The sequence below is a fragment of the Gorilla gorilla genome, chromosome 11 (assembly GCF_029281585.2).
Source record: "Gorilla gorilla gorilla isolate KB3781 chromosome 11, NHGRI_mGorGor1-v2.1_pri, whole genome shotgun sequence".
Classification (NCBI taxonomy): domain Eukaryota; kingdom Metazoa; phylum Chordata; class Mammalia; order Primates; family Hominidae; genus Gorilla; species Gorilla gorilla.
Window position 1 is genome coordinate 105,322,152 of NC_073235.2, and position 12,678 is coordinate 105,334,829.

The window sequence follows — 12,678 nt, forward strand, 5'->3', positions numbered from 1 at the left end:
CAGTGTATGAGGGTTCCTTTTTCTCCACATCCTTGCCAGTATTTGTTATTGCCCGGCTTTTGGATAAAAACCATGTTAACTGGGGTGAGATGGCATCTCATTGTAGTTTTGGTTTGTGTTTTTCTGATGAACAGTGATTGAGCACTTTTACATATACCTGTTTGTCGTTTGTATGTCTTTTGAGAAATATCTGTTGAGATCTTTTGCCCATTTTAAATTGGATTATTAGAGTTTTGCCTATTGAGCTCCTTTTATATTTTGGCCATTAATCCCTTGTTGGATGGATAATTTGCAAATATTTTCTCCCATTCTTTGGGTTGTCTTTTTCACTTTGTTGATTGTTTCCATTACTGTGCAGAAGCTTTTAACTTGATATGACCCTATTTGTTCATTTCACTTTGGTTGCCTGTGCTTGTGGATTATTACTCCAGAAATCTTTGCCCAGACAAACATCATGGAGAGTTTTCCCAATGTTTTCTTGTAGTAGTTTCATAGTTTGAGGTCTCAGATTTAAATGTTTAATCCATTTTGATTTCATTTTTGTATAAGGTGAGAGATAGGGTCTAGTTTCATTCTTCTGCATAAGAATAACCAGTTTCCCCAGCACCGTTTATTGAACAGACTGTCCTTTCCCCAAATATGTTCTTGGCATCTTTGTCAAAACTCAGTTCACTGTAGATGTATGGATTTATCTCTGGATTCTCTCTTCTATTCCACTGACTTCTATGTGTCTGTTTGTATGCCAATACCATGCCATTTTGGTTACTGTCATTCTGTAGTATAATTTGAAGTCAGGTAATGTGATTCTTCCAGTTTTGTTCTTTTTGCTCAGGATAACTTGGGCTATTCTGGGTCTTTTGTGGATCCTTATAAATTTTAGGATTTTTTTTTCTATTTCTGTGAAGAATGTTATGGTATTTTGGTAGAGATTGCATTAAATCTGTAGATTGCTTTGGCTAGTATGAACATTTTAACAATATCTATTCTTTTAATCCATGAACATGGGATTTCTTTCTTTTTTTGTGTGTCTTTAATTTCTTCACTCAGTGTTTTACAGTTTTCAATGAAGAGATCTTTCACTTCTTTGGTTAAGTTAATTCCTAGGTGTTTTATTTTATTTGTAGCTATTGTAAATGGAATTACTTTGCTGATTTCTTTTTCAGATTATTTGCTGTTGGCATATAGAAATATCACTGATTTTTGTATGTTGATTTTGTATCCTGCAACCTTGCTGAATTTATCAGCCCTCTTTTTTTTTTTTTTTTTTTTTTGTGGAGGCTTTAGGTGTTTCCAAATATAAGATCATATTATCTGCAAACAAGGATAATTTGACTTCTTCCATTACAGTTTGGGTGCCTATTATTTCATTCTCTTGTCCAGTTGTTCTGTCTAGCTCTTCCAGTACTATAATGAGTAACAGTGGTGAAAGTGGGCATCCTTGTCATGTTCCCTATCTTACAGGAAAAGGTTTCCATTTTTCCCTATTCAATATGACACTAGCTATGGGTCTGCCATAAATGACTTGTATTATGTGGAGATATGTTCCTTCTATACCCAGTTTTTTGAAGGTTTTTATCATGAAGAGATGTTGGATGTTATCAAATGCATTTTCAGCATCAAAATGATCATATAGTTTTTGTCTTCATTCTGTTAATGTGATATATCACACTGATTGATTTGCATTTGTTGAACCATCCTTGCATCCCTGGGATAAATTCCATTTGGTCATAATAAATGATCTTTTTAATGTGTTGTTGAATGCAGTTTGCTAGTATTTTGTTAAATTTTGTATCAATATTCATCAGTGATATTGGCCTATAGTTTTCTTTCTTTGAAGTGTTTGGTTTTGGTAACAGGGTAATACTGGCCTCGTAGAATGAGTTTGGAAATACTCCCTCCTCTGTTTTTCAGAATAGTTTTAGTAGGATTGGTGTTAGTTCTTCTTTAAATGTTTGGTGGAATTCAGCACTGAAGCCATCGGGTCCTGGGATTTTCTTTACCGGGGTGCTTTTTATTATGGTTTTGATTTTGTTACTTGTTATTGGTCTGTTCAGGTTTTGGATTTATTCATGGTTAAATATTGTTAGGTTTTGTGTGTCTAGGAATTTATCCATTTATTCTAGATTTTACAACGTATTGGCATATAATTGCTCATAGTAGCCAGTAATGATCCTTTGAATTTCTGTGGTATCAGTTGTAATATCTACTTTTCCCTCTCTGATTTTATTTATTTAGATCTCTCTTTTTCTCTTAGTCTGGCTAAAGATTTGTCAATTTTATCTTTTCAAAACCCACCTTTTTGTTTTGTTGATCTTCTGTATTGTTTTCTTCATGTCAAATTCATTTATTTCTGTTCTGATCTCTATTATTTTTTCTGTTAATTTTGTGTTTGGTTTGCTCCTTTCTGGTTCTTTAAGATGCGTTATTAGGTTGTTTATTTCAAGTTTTTCTTGTTTTTTGATGTAGGCACTTTTAGCTGTAAAATTCCCTCTTAGTGCTGCTTTCACTGTATCCCATAGATTTTGGTATGTTGTGTTTCCATTATTTTTTTTGAGAAGGAGTTTCGCTCTGTTGCTCAGGCTGGAGTGCAGTGGTGTGATCTTGGCTCACTGCAACCTCCGCCTCCTGGGTTCAAATAATTCTCTTGCCTCAGCCTCCCAAGTAGCTGGGATTTCAGGCACATGCCACCATGCCCAACTAATTTTTGTATTTTTAGTAGAGATGAGGTTTCACCATGTTGGCCAGGCTGGTCTCAAACTCCCAACTTCAGGTGATCCGCCTGCCTCGGCCTCCCCAAGTGCTAGGATTACAGGTGTGAGCCACTGCGCCTGGCCTTCCATTATCATTTGTTGTAAGAAATTTTTAAATTTCCTTCTTAATTTCTTCATTGACCCATTGGTCATTCAGGAGCATATTGTTTAATTTTCATTTTTTTTTGTAGTTTCCAAAATTCCTCATTATTGATACCTAGTTTTATTCCACTGTGGTCAGTGAAGATGCTTGATATTATTTCAGATTTTTCAGAATGTGTTAAGACTTTTTTTTGTGACCTAACATGGTCTGTCCTTGAGAATGATCCATGTGCTGAGGAAAGAATGTGTGTACAGCTGTTGGTTGAAATGTTCTGCAAATATCTGTTAGGTCCATTTGATTTATAGTATAGATTGAGTCTGATTTTTTTGTTGTTGATTTTATGTATAGATGAACTGTTCAATACTGAAAGTGGGGTGGTGAAGTCTCCAGCTGTTGTTGTATTGGGGTCCATCTCTATTTAGATCTAATAATATTTGCTTTATATATTTGTGTGCTCCAGTGTTGGGTGCATATATATTTACAGTTGTTATATCTTTTTGTTGAATCGACACCTTTATCATTATGTAGTGACCTTCTTTGTCTCTTCTTACAGTTTTTGTCTTCAAATCTGTGTTGTCTAAATATATGTTTTTTCATAAATTTCAGCGTATATGTTTTTTCATAAATGAAATGTGTTTCTTGTAGGCAACAGATCATTGGGTCTGTTGTTTTTATTCTTGTAGCCATTGTGTGTTTTGTTTGGAGAGTTTAGTCCATTTTCATTCAATGTTATTATTGATGAGTGAAGACTTATCCTGCCATTTTGTTATTTGTTTTCTGGTTGTTTTGTGGTCTTCCTTCTTTCCTTCCTTCCTGTCTTCCTTTTAGTGAAGGTGATTTTCTCTGGTGGTATGATTTATTTTCTTGCTTTTTATTTTTAGTGTATCTGTTGTATGTTTTTTGATTTGAGGTTACTACAAGGCCCCGTTTGAATAAACTTTCTACCCCATCTCTTTCTTTACCTCCCTTGTAAGGCCAATAACTATTCAGTTTGCCCTTCTGAGGCTATTTTCTAGATCCGGTAGGCATGCTTTATTGTTTTCGTTTTCTTTTTTTTCTTTTGTCTCTTCTGAGTCTGTGTTTTCAAATAAACTGTCTTCAGGCTCAGTAATTCTTTCCTCTGCTTGAGCAGTTCTACTACTAAAAGACTCTAATGCATTCTTAAGTATGTCAGTTGCATTTTTCAAGTCCAGAATTTCTGCTTTTTTAAAACTATTTCAATCTCTTTGTTAAATTTGTCTGATAGAATTCTGAATACCTTCTCTGTGTTATCTGGAATTTCTTTGAGCTTCCTCAAAACAGTTATTTTGAATTTTCTATCTTAAAGGTCACATATCTGTTTCTCTAGCATTGGTCTCCGGTTCATTTGGTGAGGTCACGCTTTTGTGAATGGTCTTAATGCTTATGGATGTTAATCTGTGTCTGGGCATTGAAGAGTTAGGTATTTATTGTAGGTCTTTGTAGTCCAGGCTTGTTTGTACCTGTCCTTCTTGGGAAAGCTTTTCAGATATTTGCAAAGACTGGGTGTTGGCTGGGTGCAGTGGCTGACACCTTTAACTCTCCAGCACTTTGGAAGGTTGAGAAGGGCAGATTGCTTCAGCTCAGGAGTTTGCGACCAGCCTGGGTAACATGGTGAAATCCCATCTCTACAAAAAAAAGTACAAAACAAGCCAGGTGTGGTGGCATATGCCTATAGTCTCAGCTACTTGGAGGCTGAGGTGGGAGGATCACTCAAGCCCAGGAAGGTGAGGCTACAGTGAGCTGAGATGGTGTCACTCTACTCCAGCCTGGGTGACAGTGAGATCCTGTCTCAAACAAACAAATCATAGGTGTTGTAATCTAAGCTGTGTCTTTATTAGGGTGCACCCCAAGCTCAGTAATGTTGTGATATTCTTGCAGAGTTGTAGATATACTGCCTTGACAATGTTGGTTAAGATCCAGAAGAATTATCTGGATTACAAGGCAGAGACCCTTGTTCGGTTCTGTTTCTTTCTCCCAAACAGAGTGTCCTTCTCTGTTCTGAGCCCCCTGGAGCTGGGGGAGGGATGACACAAGCACCCCTGTGACTACTGTCAATGCGATTGCACTGGGTCAGACCTGAAGCCAGCACAGCTTTTCACCCAAGGCCTGCTGTAACCACTATCTGGCTAATGCTTATGGTTGCTCAAGGCCCTGGGGCTCTGCAGTTAGTAGGTGGCAAAATCAGCTAGGTTTGTGTCCTTTCCTTCCTGGTGGTAAGTTTCCCCAGGCCCTGGGCAGGTCCAGAGGTGTTGTAGGGAGCCAGGGACTGGAGTCAAAAACCTTAGAAGTCTGCCTGGTGAGCTGGCACTCAGACCACAAGATGCAGTCCTTCCCACTCTTTCCTCCCTTTTCCATAGGCAGAGGAGCCTCACCTTGTAGCCACCACTACCACAGACCCACAGGTCGTACTGCCAGGCCACTGCCAGTGTTCTCTTCAGGCCCAAAAGCTCTTCAGTCAGCTTGTGATTAATGCTGCCTGGTGTGGAACTCACCCTTCAGGGCAGTGGTTTCCCCTCTGGCCCAGGGCAGGTCCAGAAATGCCATCTAGAGCCAAGACCTGGAATCGAGAACCCCAACAGTCTGCTTAGTGCTCTCTGCCACTGTGGCCAAGCTGGTACCTAAGGTGCTAGACAAAGTTCCCTTTATTTTTACTTTTTTTCCCTTTGCTTTTCTCAGGCAGGAGTATTCCCATAGCTACCATAGCTGGGAAAATGCTGAGTTTCACCTGAAGCTAGCAAGTCTCAGAGTCTTATCCAAGGTCCACACTGCCTGGCCATGACTGCTGGTTTCTCAGGGCCCACAGGCTCTTTAGTCAGCAGGTAATGGGTCCTGCTGGTACTGGTTTCTTTCCTTCAAGGCAGCAAGTTCCCTTCTGGCCTAGGGTGTGTCTAGAAATGTCCTCCAGGAGCTAAGGCCTAGAAAGAGGGCCTCATATCTCTGACTGGTGTCCTATCCTGTTTTGGCTGAGCTGGTATCCAAGATGCAAGACAGAATATATCTCTTTTGGAGCTGTGAACTGTGTAGCCTGGGATTGGGTGGCACCAGCACTCCCTTGGCCGCCCCGTTCGTATGTCAGTAGGTCACATGTCCCCCAAGTCCACTGGTTCTGAGCCCAGTTACATTAGGACATGCTTAGGAGTTGCAGTCTCTGTGTCCTACTCTGCCTTTCAAATTTATTTGGGGCCCTAGAGCACTTTAGTCCGCAGTGATGTGGCTTGCTGGAGTTCAAGTTCTGGCCATGGGGTTGGGCAATTCCCCTCTGGCTAAGGCTAGTTTTAGTACTCCCTCCATGGGTGGGTGTCAGCTGAGTTCAGCCAGTTTTGCTTTCTGCAGTGATGGCGGCACTGAGTTCAGTGCAATGTCGCACAACTGCCGTGTTCTCCCTCTCCCAAGTGTACACCACACAGCTCGCTGCAGTGGCAAGGAGGTGGAGGGGGGAGGGGGAATGGTGGCATTGGCTATTCAAACCTGTCTTTCCTACCCTCTTCCAATGCCTCTCTTAGTGACATGAAGTTAAAACCAGGTACTGTGTGTGCTCACCTGATTTTTGGTTCTTATGAAGGTGCTTTTTTCTGTATAGATAGCTGTTAAATTGGTGTCCTTGGGGGAACAATCAGTGCAGCCTTCTATTCTGCCATCTTGCTCTCTAGATTCCAGAACTTTTTTCCTAATGTCCTTTTAAGATATTTGTTAATGTTTGGAAGCACATCTGATTTTTTTGTTGTTGATTTTGTATCTTGCAACTTGTTTATTAGTTATAACAGTTTGTTTTGTGGAGTTTTAGAGTTTTCTGTAATAACATAATGTTGTGTCCAAATGGGATAATTTTAATTCTTGTTTTTCCAATTTGGAGGCTATTTATTTAGCCTAATTGTCCTGGTTAAGACTTCTAGTACTGTGTTGAATAGAAGTGACAAGAGTGGGGCATCCTTGCCTTGTTCCTGATCCTAGAGAAAAAGCTTTCAGTTTTTCTTCATTGAATATGATGTTAGCTGTGGGCTTCTCCTTTATGAATTTTATTTTATTATGTTGAGATACTTTCTGTTATTCCTGGTTTGTTTTTATCATGAAAGAGTGAATTTTGTGAGTTTTTTCTGCATCTATTGAAATGATCATATAATGCTGTTCTTTATTTTGTTAATGTGGCATATTATATCAGTTGATTTTTTTGTTTATTGAATCGTCTATGCATCCTAGGGATAAATGCCACTTCGTTGTGGTATATGATTTTTTAAAAATTTTGTTGTTCGTTGGGTTTGCTAGTATTTTATTGAGGATCTTTGCATCTATATTTGTCAAGGAGTAACTAATACATTTTTTAACCTCATTAAAAATAATTTTGAAGATGTACTCCAGGTCTCAGTAATGAATCTGGCCCTATGTGCTCCACTCACTGATGCTGCCCAGCGATCTAGTTTGTTTGGAATGCTTTTCCCACCATTTGACTGGATGACTCATACTCTGGTAGTATCTCCTCATTCCATAAAACTGTGCCTACCGACCTCCCCTGTCCTTCAAGTTCTGGATTAGATGCCTTAGGGGACTTCTATCATCACATATATCATAATTAGCTATTTATTCCTTCTCTCCTAGAAGAAGCTCTTCGAGAATAAGAGCTGTATTTCCTCTTGACCTCCAATCGTTAATCCAGTGTCTGACACATTATTAGATACTTTAGTATAAGCCTTCTAGTACATAAGACAAGACTGAACAAAATGAAAACATTTAATTAAAACTCAATTTTACTTTTTATTAATACCTAAGTGTCCTACAATCAAAGCACAGCTTCTTAGTTGAACAAAGAAAGCAATTGTCTTTTACATTAGGCATATAAGTAAAACTGATGTTTTTGCTAGGTATTTTTTCCTGCCCTGAATATCTTATCACTGAAGTGACCAAAGCTGTCTGTTGTTCTTTATGCTTATTTTTATTTGTCTTAGTAATTAATAGTGTTACTCTCATCATCTTTAATTTGTTCTTAATAAATCTGTGGGAATCTTTTATATACCTTTGCTTTTCTTTGAATTAATCCTGATTTTTTAAAACTTTTTATTTTGAGAAAAATCTTAAGTTTACAGAAAAGTTGCAAGGATATTAAGTACTAGTAAACCTTTCACCTATATTTACCAAGTAACATTTGCCACATTTTGCTTTATTTTTGTGTCTGTATGTACAATTATGTTATTATTTGCTAATCGTTAGTAAGTTGCAGACATTCTAACTCTTCTTAACTGTTTCAGCATGTATATGAACAAGGACTTTTAAAAATACCAATAAAATGATCAAATTCAGGAGATTTAAGATTGATATAATATGGTTATTTAATATAAGTATCAAATTCAGGAGATTTAAGATTGATATAATACTGTTATTTAATATATGGTTTATATTCCAAATTTTTCAGTTGTTCAGAATTCGTTCTCTGTAGCAATTTCCCCTGTAAGCTAGGATCCAGTCGGAGCACACATGGCATTTACATGCATTACATGGCATTTCTCTTCAATATCCTTTAATCTAGAGAAGTTCCTCAGCCTGAGTTTTTGAGTCTTTCATGACATTAAGACTTTCATGTTTTTTAAGAGTGTAGACCAGTATTTTTTTTTGAATGTTGTCAACTTGGGTTTATATATTCCTTTATAAGATTCAATTTGTTACATTTTTGTTAGGAATACTGTATGTGATGTATGTTCCTTTCTGTGCCTGTGGATCAAGAGGTACATGAAGTCAGTGATGTTAAGTTTGATCCATCAGAACCCTTTGTAACTAATAGTAATTTGTGGAGAAATATTTGAGATTGTAAATATTCTGTTCTCCAAGAAATATTCATTGGTTTTAGCATTTGTTGATGATTATTACTTAAGTCAGTTATTACTATAATAGTTCCAGAGTGATGACTTTGTAGCTCTGTCATTCTTCTGTATTGATTTGTTGGTCTAATACTTTCTAATGGAGGTATTTCTTTATGGAATTGTCCTAAATGGAGTTCATAAAATATCAGTGGAAATGACCTAAGATTTTTCTCCTTTTTATTATGGAAATGTTAAATGTTCAAAAAAAAAATCAGAATACTACAGCTGTGATTCAAGAGTTTTAAACATTAGTCATATTTGCTTTACCTATCTTGTGTGTGTGTGTGTGTGTGTGTGTGTGCTGCAATTTTTGGAAGTATGTTGGAGATATCATGACATTTTTATCCCTAAATATTTTGATATGTATCTCCTAAGAATATTTTCTATATAGCTACAACAGTATTAGGTCACCTAAAAAAATTAACAGTTCCATAATATCACATAATAACCAGTTTATGTTAAAATTTCCCCAATATGTCTTTTTTTTTAATGACCCAATTCAACATTTATACATTACACTTGGACCCAAAAGGACCCAGTTCGACATTCATACATTGCACTTGGCTTCTCTTAAGTCTTTCTTAATTTAGAACAGGTCATTCTCGCACTTTTTTCCTTAATTACATTAAGTTTTTAAATGAATTATTCACTTTGGAAAGAAAATAAACTTTTTGGTTTTGTAATTAGCAAGTAATTTGTGAGTTTTGGCACCGCACAAATATCCTGTTCTTTAGTAGCTTTTACCTAGTAGTTTTCACTTCCATTGATGATCCTTGCCTACTTCAGTTATTTTCTTGGAGGTTGCATGTGCCCAAGCACACAACCACATACACAAACACAAATGAACAAGAAAAACTGATTTTTTTTGGTTACATACAAAATATCATATTCTATACATTTTTCTGCAACCTTGTATTTCACTTACTGTATTAAGGAGTTTTCCTAAATAGAGGGATTCCCTCTTATCTCTAAGGGTTCCTCCCCTCTTCCATGAGGAGAGGTATAAACCAACTTTTTTTTTCAAACTATATTTGAGAACCTCTATAAGATCTGAATTAAATATTGAACTAACATTTGAAATGCAAGGATAAAAATTTAAACAGTTTTTGAATTTGGAATTGTATTTATAAAGCATCTCTTCATCATGATTTTAGCCTGAAGTTTTCATATAAATAGTAATATAAAATGTATGAAAGAGGGGTTATCATTTACATTTGATTAGAATTTGCAAAAAACTATTTTCATAAAACTTATTATGTTTCTATCCTCTGTTTTACTTGAAATTATTATGGTCATTTTTTTCATCAAAAAATATTTGCAGTCTTTCATATATCTTTATGACCATAGAGATAACAAAATAAGTTACGACTACTTGGCCTAATGGAATGAAAATAATAATAAACATTTACTGAGTGAATGTTTTGTTCTTGGCACCGTGCTTAAAAATTAAACCCTTTACATATACTAACTCCTTTAATTACCTTATAATTTTAGTATGTAGATGACATTGTTCCTTTTTTTTTGAGACAGGGTCTCGCTCTGACATCCAGGCTGGAGTGCAGTGGAGCAAGCACAGCTCACTGCAGCCTCAACCTCCCAGGCTCAAGCAATCCTCCCACCTCAGCCTTTCAAATAGCTAGGACTACAGTTGTGAGTCATGATGCCCAGCTAATTTTTTACATTTTTTTAGAGATGAGGTCTCCCTGTGTTCCCCATGCTGGTCTTGAATTCCTGGGCTCCAGTGATCCTGTAGCCTTGGCCTCTCAAAGCGCTGGGATTAGCCGTGCATAAGCATGAGCCGCTGTGCCTGGCCTGACATTATTCTTATAAATGAGGAATTTAAAAATTCATATAAGAGAAGCATCTTGTAAAGATACAATTTTTTTTTTTTTTTTTTTTTTTTGGAGATGGAGCCTCTCACTGCTGCCCGGGCTAGAGTGCAGTGGCAAGATCTCAGCTCACTGCAGCCTCCATCTCCCGAGTTCAAGCGATTCTCCTGCCTCAGCCTCCCAAGCAGCTGGGATTAGAGGTGCCTGCCACCACGCCCGGCTAATTTTTTTGTACTTTTTATAGAGACGGGGTTTCACTATGTTGGCCAGGCTGGTCTCAAACTCCTGACTTCGTGATCCACCCGCCTCGGCCTCCTGGGATTACAGGCATGAGCCACCACGCCTGGCCCAAAAAATGTTATTTAACTGATATGAAACTTAAACATGTTTGTTTAACACCAACATATGTGATTCTGAACCACGCATACTATGCTGCTTGTTCACAATAGCAACGACATGGAATCAACCTAAATGCCCATCAACAGTAGCCTGGATAAGGAAAATGTGGTGCATATACACCATGGACTACTATGCAGCCATAAAAATAAACAAGATCATGTCCTTTGCAGGAACATGGATGGAGCTAGAGGCCATTATCCTTAGCAAACTAACACAGGAACAGAAAACCAAATACTGCATGTTCTCACTTATAAATGGGAGCTAAATAATGAGAACACATGGACACATAGAGGGGAAGAGCAGATTCTGGGGGCTTCTAGAGGGTGAAGGGTGGGAGGAGGGAGAGGATCAGAGAAAATAGCTAATGAGTACTAGGCTTAGTACCTGGGTGACGAAATAATCTGTACAACAAACCCCCATGACACGAGTTTACCTGTTTACCTATGTAACCAGTACATGTACCCTTGAACTTAAAAATTAAAAAAGAAAAGAATTCATTTGTTAAGGTTTTAAATTTTGTAGTATTAAGTTTATTATTTTGATTTTGGTTTTTGATTTTGATACTTTATGCTATATGGTCCTATTTACATGTTGATCTTTGTGACAGGTATTTTAACAATGGACTTAAAGAGCCTGTGGATCCTAATATGAGAAGTTATAAGTACAGTAGGGGGTCACCTCTGGGATGTGTGACGTCAGTTGGTAACCTCAAAGTGAAACTGGAGTTTCGGGTGAAATAAGGCATAGAGTGGTGGGAAGTTGACCAAATTGTAGCCCTTCCTTTTGATTCAGTGTATTTAAGGATCCTTGTCAGAATGGAGTCCTTTTGGCTATAAGGAGAAGATCCAGACCTGGGACATGACTAATTAGAATCACAGTTTCTTCATTTTTGAAAACTTTTCCTTCCCCATTTGAAACTAGACCATTTTATAATTAGTAATTGGTACATTAATAGTGCAAAAGATATTCAAACTGCACAGTATTTTTTGGTATTTTTTATTATTTCATGTAGTACAAAATTCAAAAGGTACAGAAGGGTATACACTAAGAGTCTTTTTCCCCAGAGACAGCCACTGGTATCAATTTTCTTTGTTACCATCTATTTTCTTCCAGATATAATTTACACACACATGCATTCTTTTTAGCAGTCCCATATAAAGGCAGTTGCTATACACACGGTACTGAGCCTTGAGGTTTTTCACTTAACAGTATATCATGGAGATTATTTCATGTCTGTATATTGTGAATTTCCTTATTCATTTTTATAGCTGCACAGTACTCTGTTATAAAGGTATATCATAACGTATTTAGCCAAACCTAAATAAATCTAACTTACTTACATTGTTTCAGTCTTACTTGTAAGAACAGTGCTACAGGGAATAATAGGCAAGTCATTTTGTACATAAAGATGTGCATTTGGTATCTGTGCAGGATAAATTGTTAAATAAGGGGTTGCTGTGTCAGTTTGCGCATTTATAACTTTGACAGCAGGTGCTGAATATCCCCCCATAAAGGCTGTACGCTCCCACTAACAATATAGGAGAGTTTGTATTAGCAAATTGCTCAATCTTGTTGAAGCTTTAACTTTCATTTCCCTTCTTATCAGTGAGGTTGAGCATAGTTTCATGTGCTAGGAACTCATTTGTATTTTCTTTCCCAATACACTCTTTAAATTCTGGGTTTGGTGTAACTACTTAAGGTTTAACATTTTTTTTTTTTTTTTTTGA

General features: G+C 37.1%; 1 protein-coding gene across 1 annotated transcript in view; it reads left to right on the plus strand.

The window, feature by feature from the left end:
- FAM117B (family with sequence similarity 117 member B) overlaps positions 1-12,678 on the plus strand; it is a 134,711-nt gene that overhangs the window by 76,099 nt on the left and 45,934 nt on the right. The window lies entirely within an intron of this gene.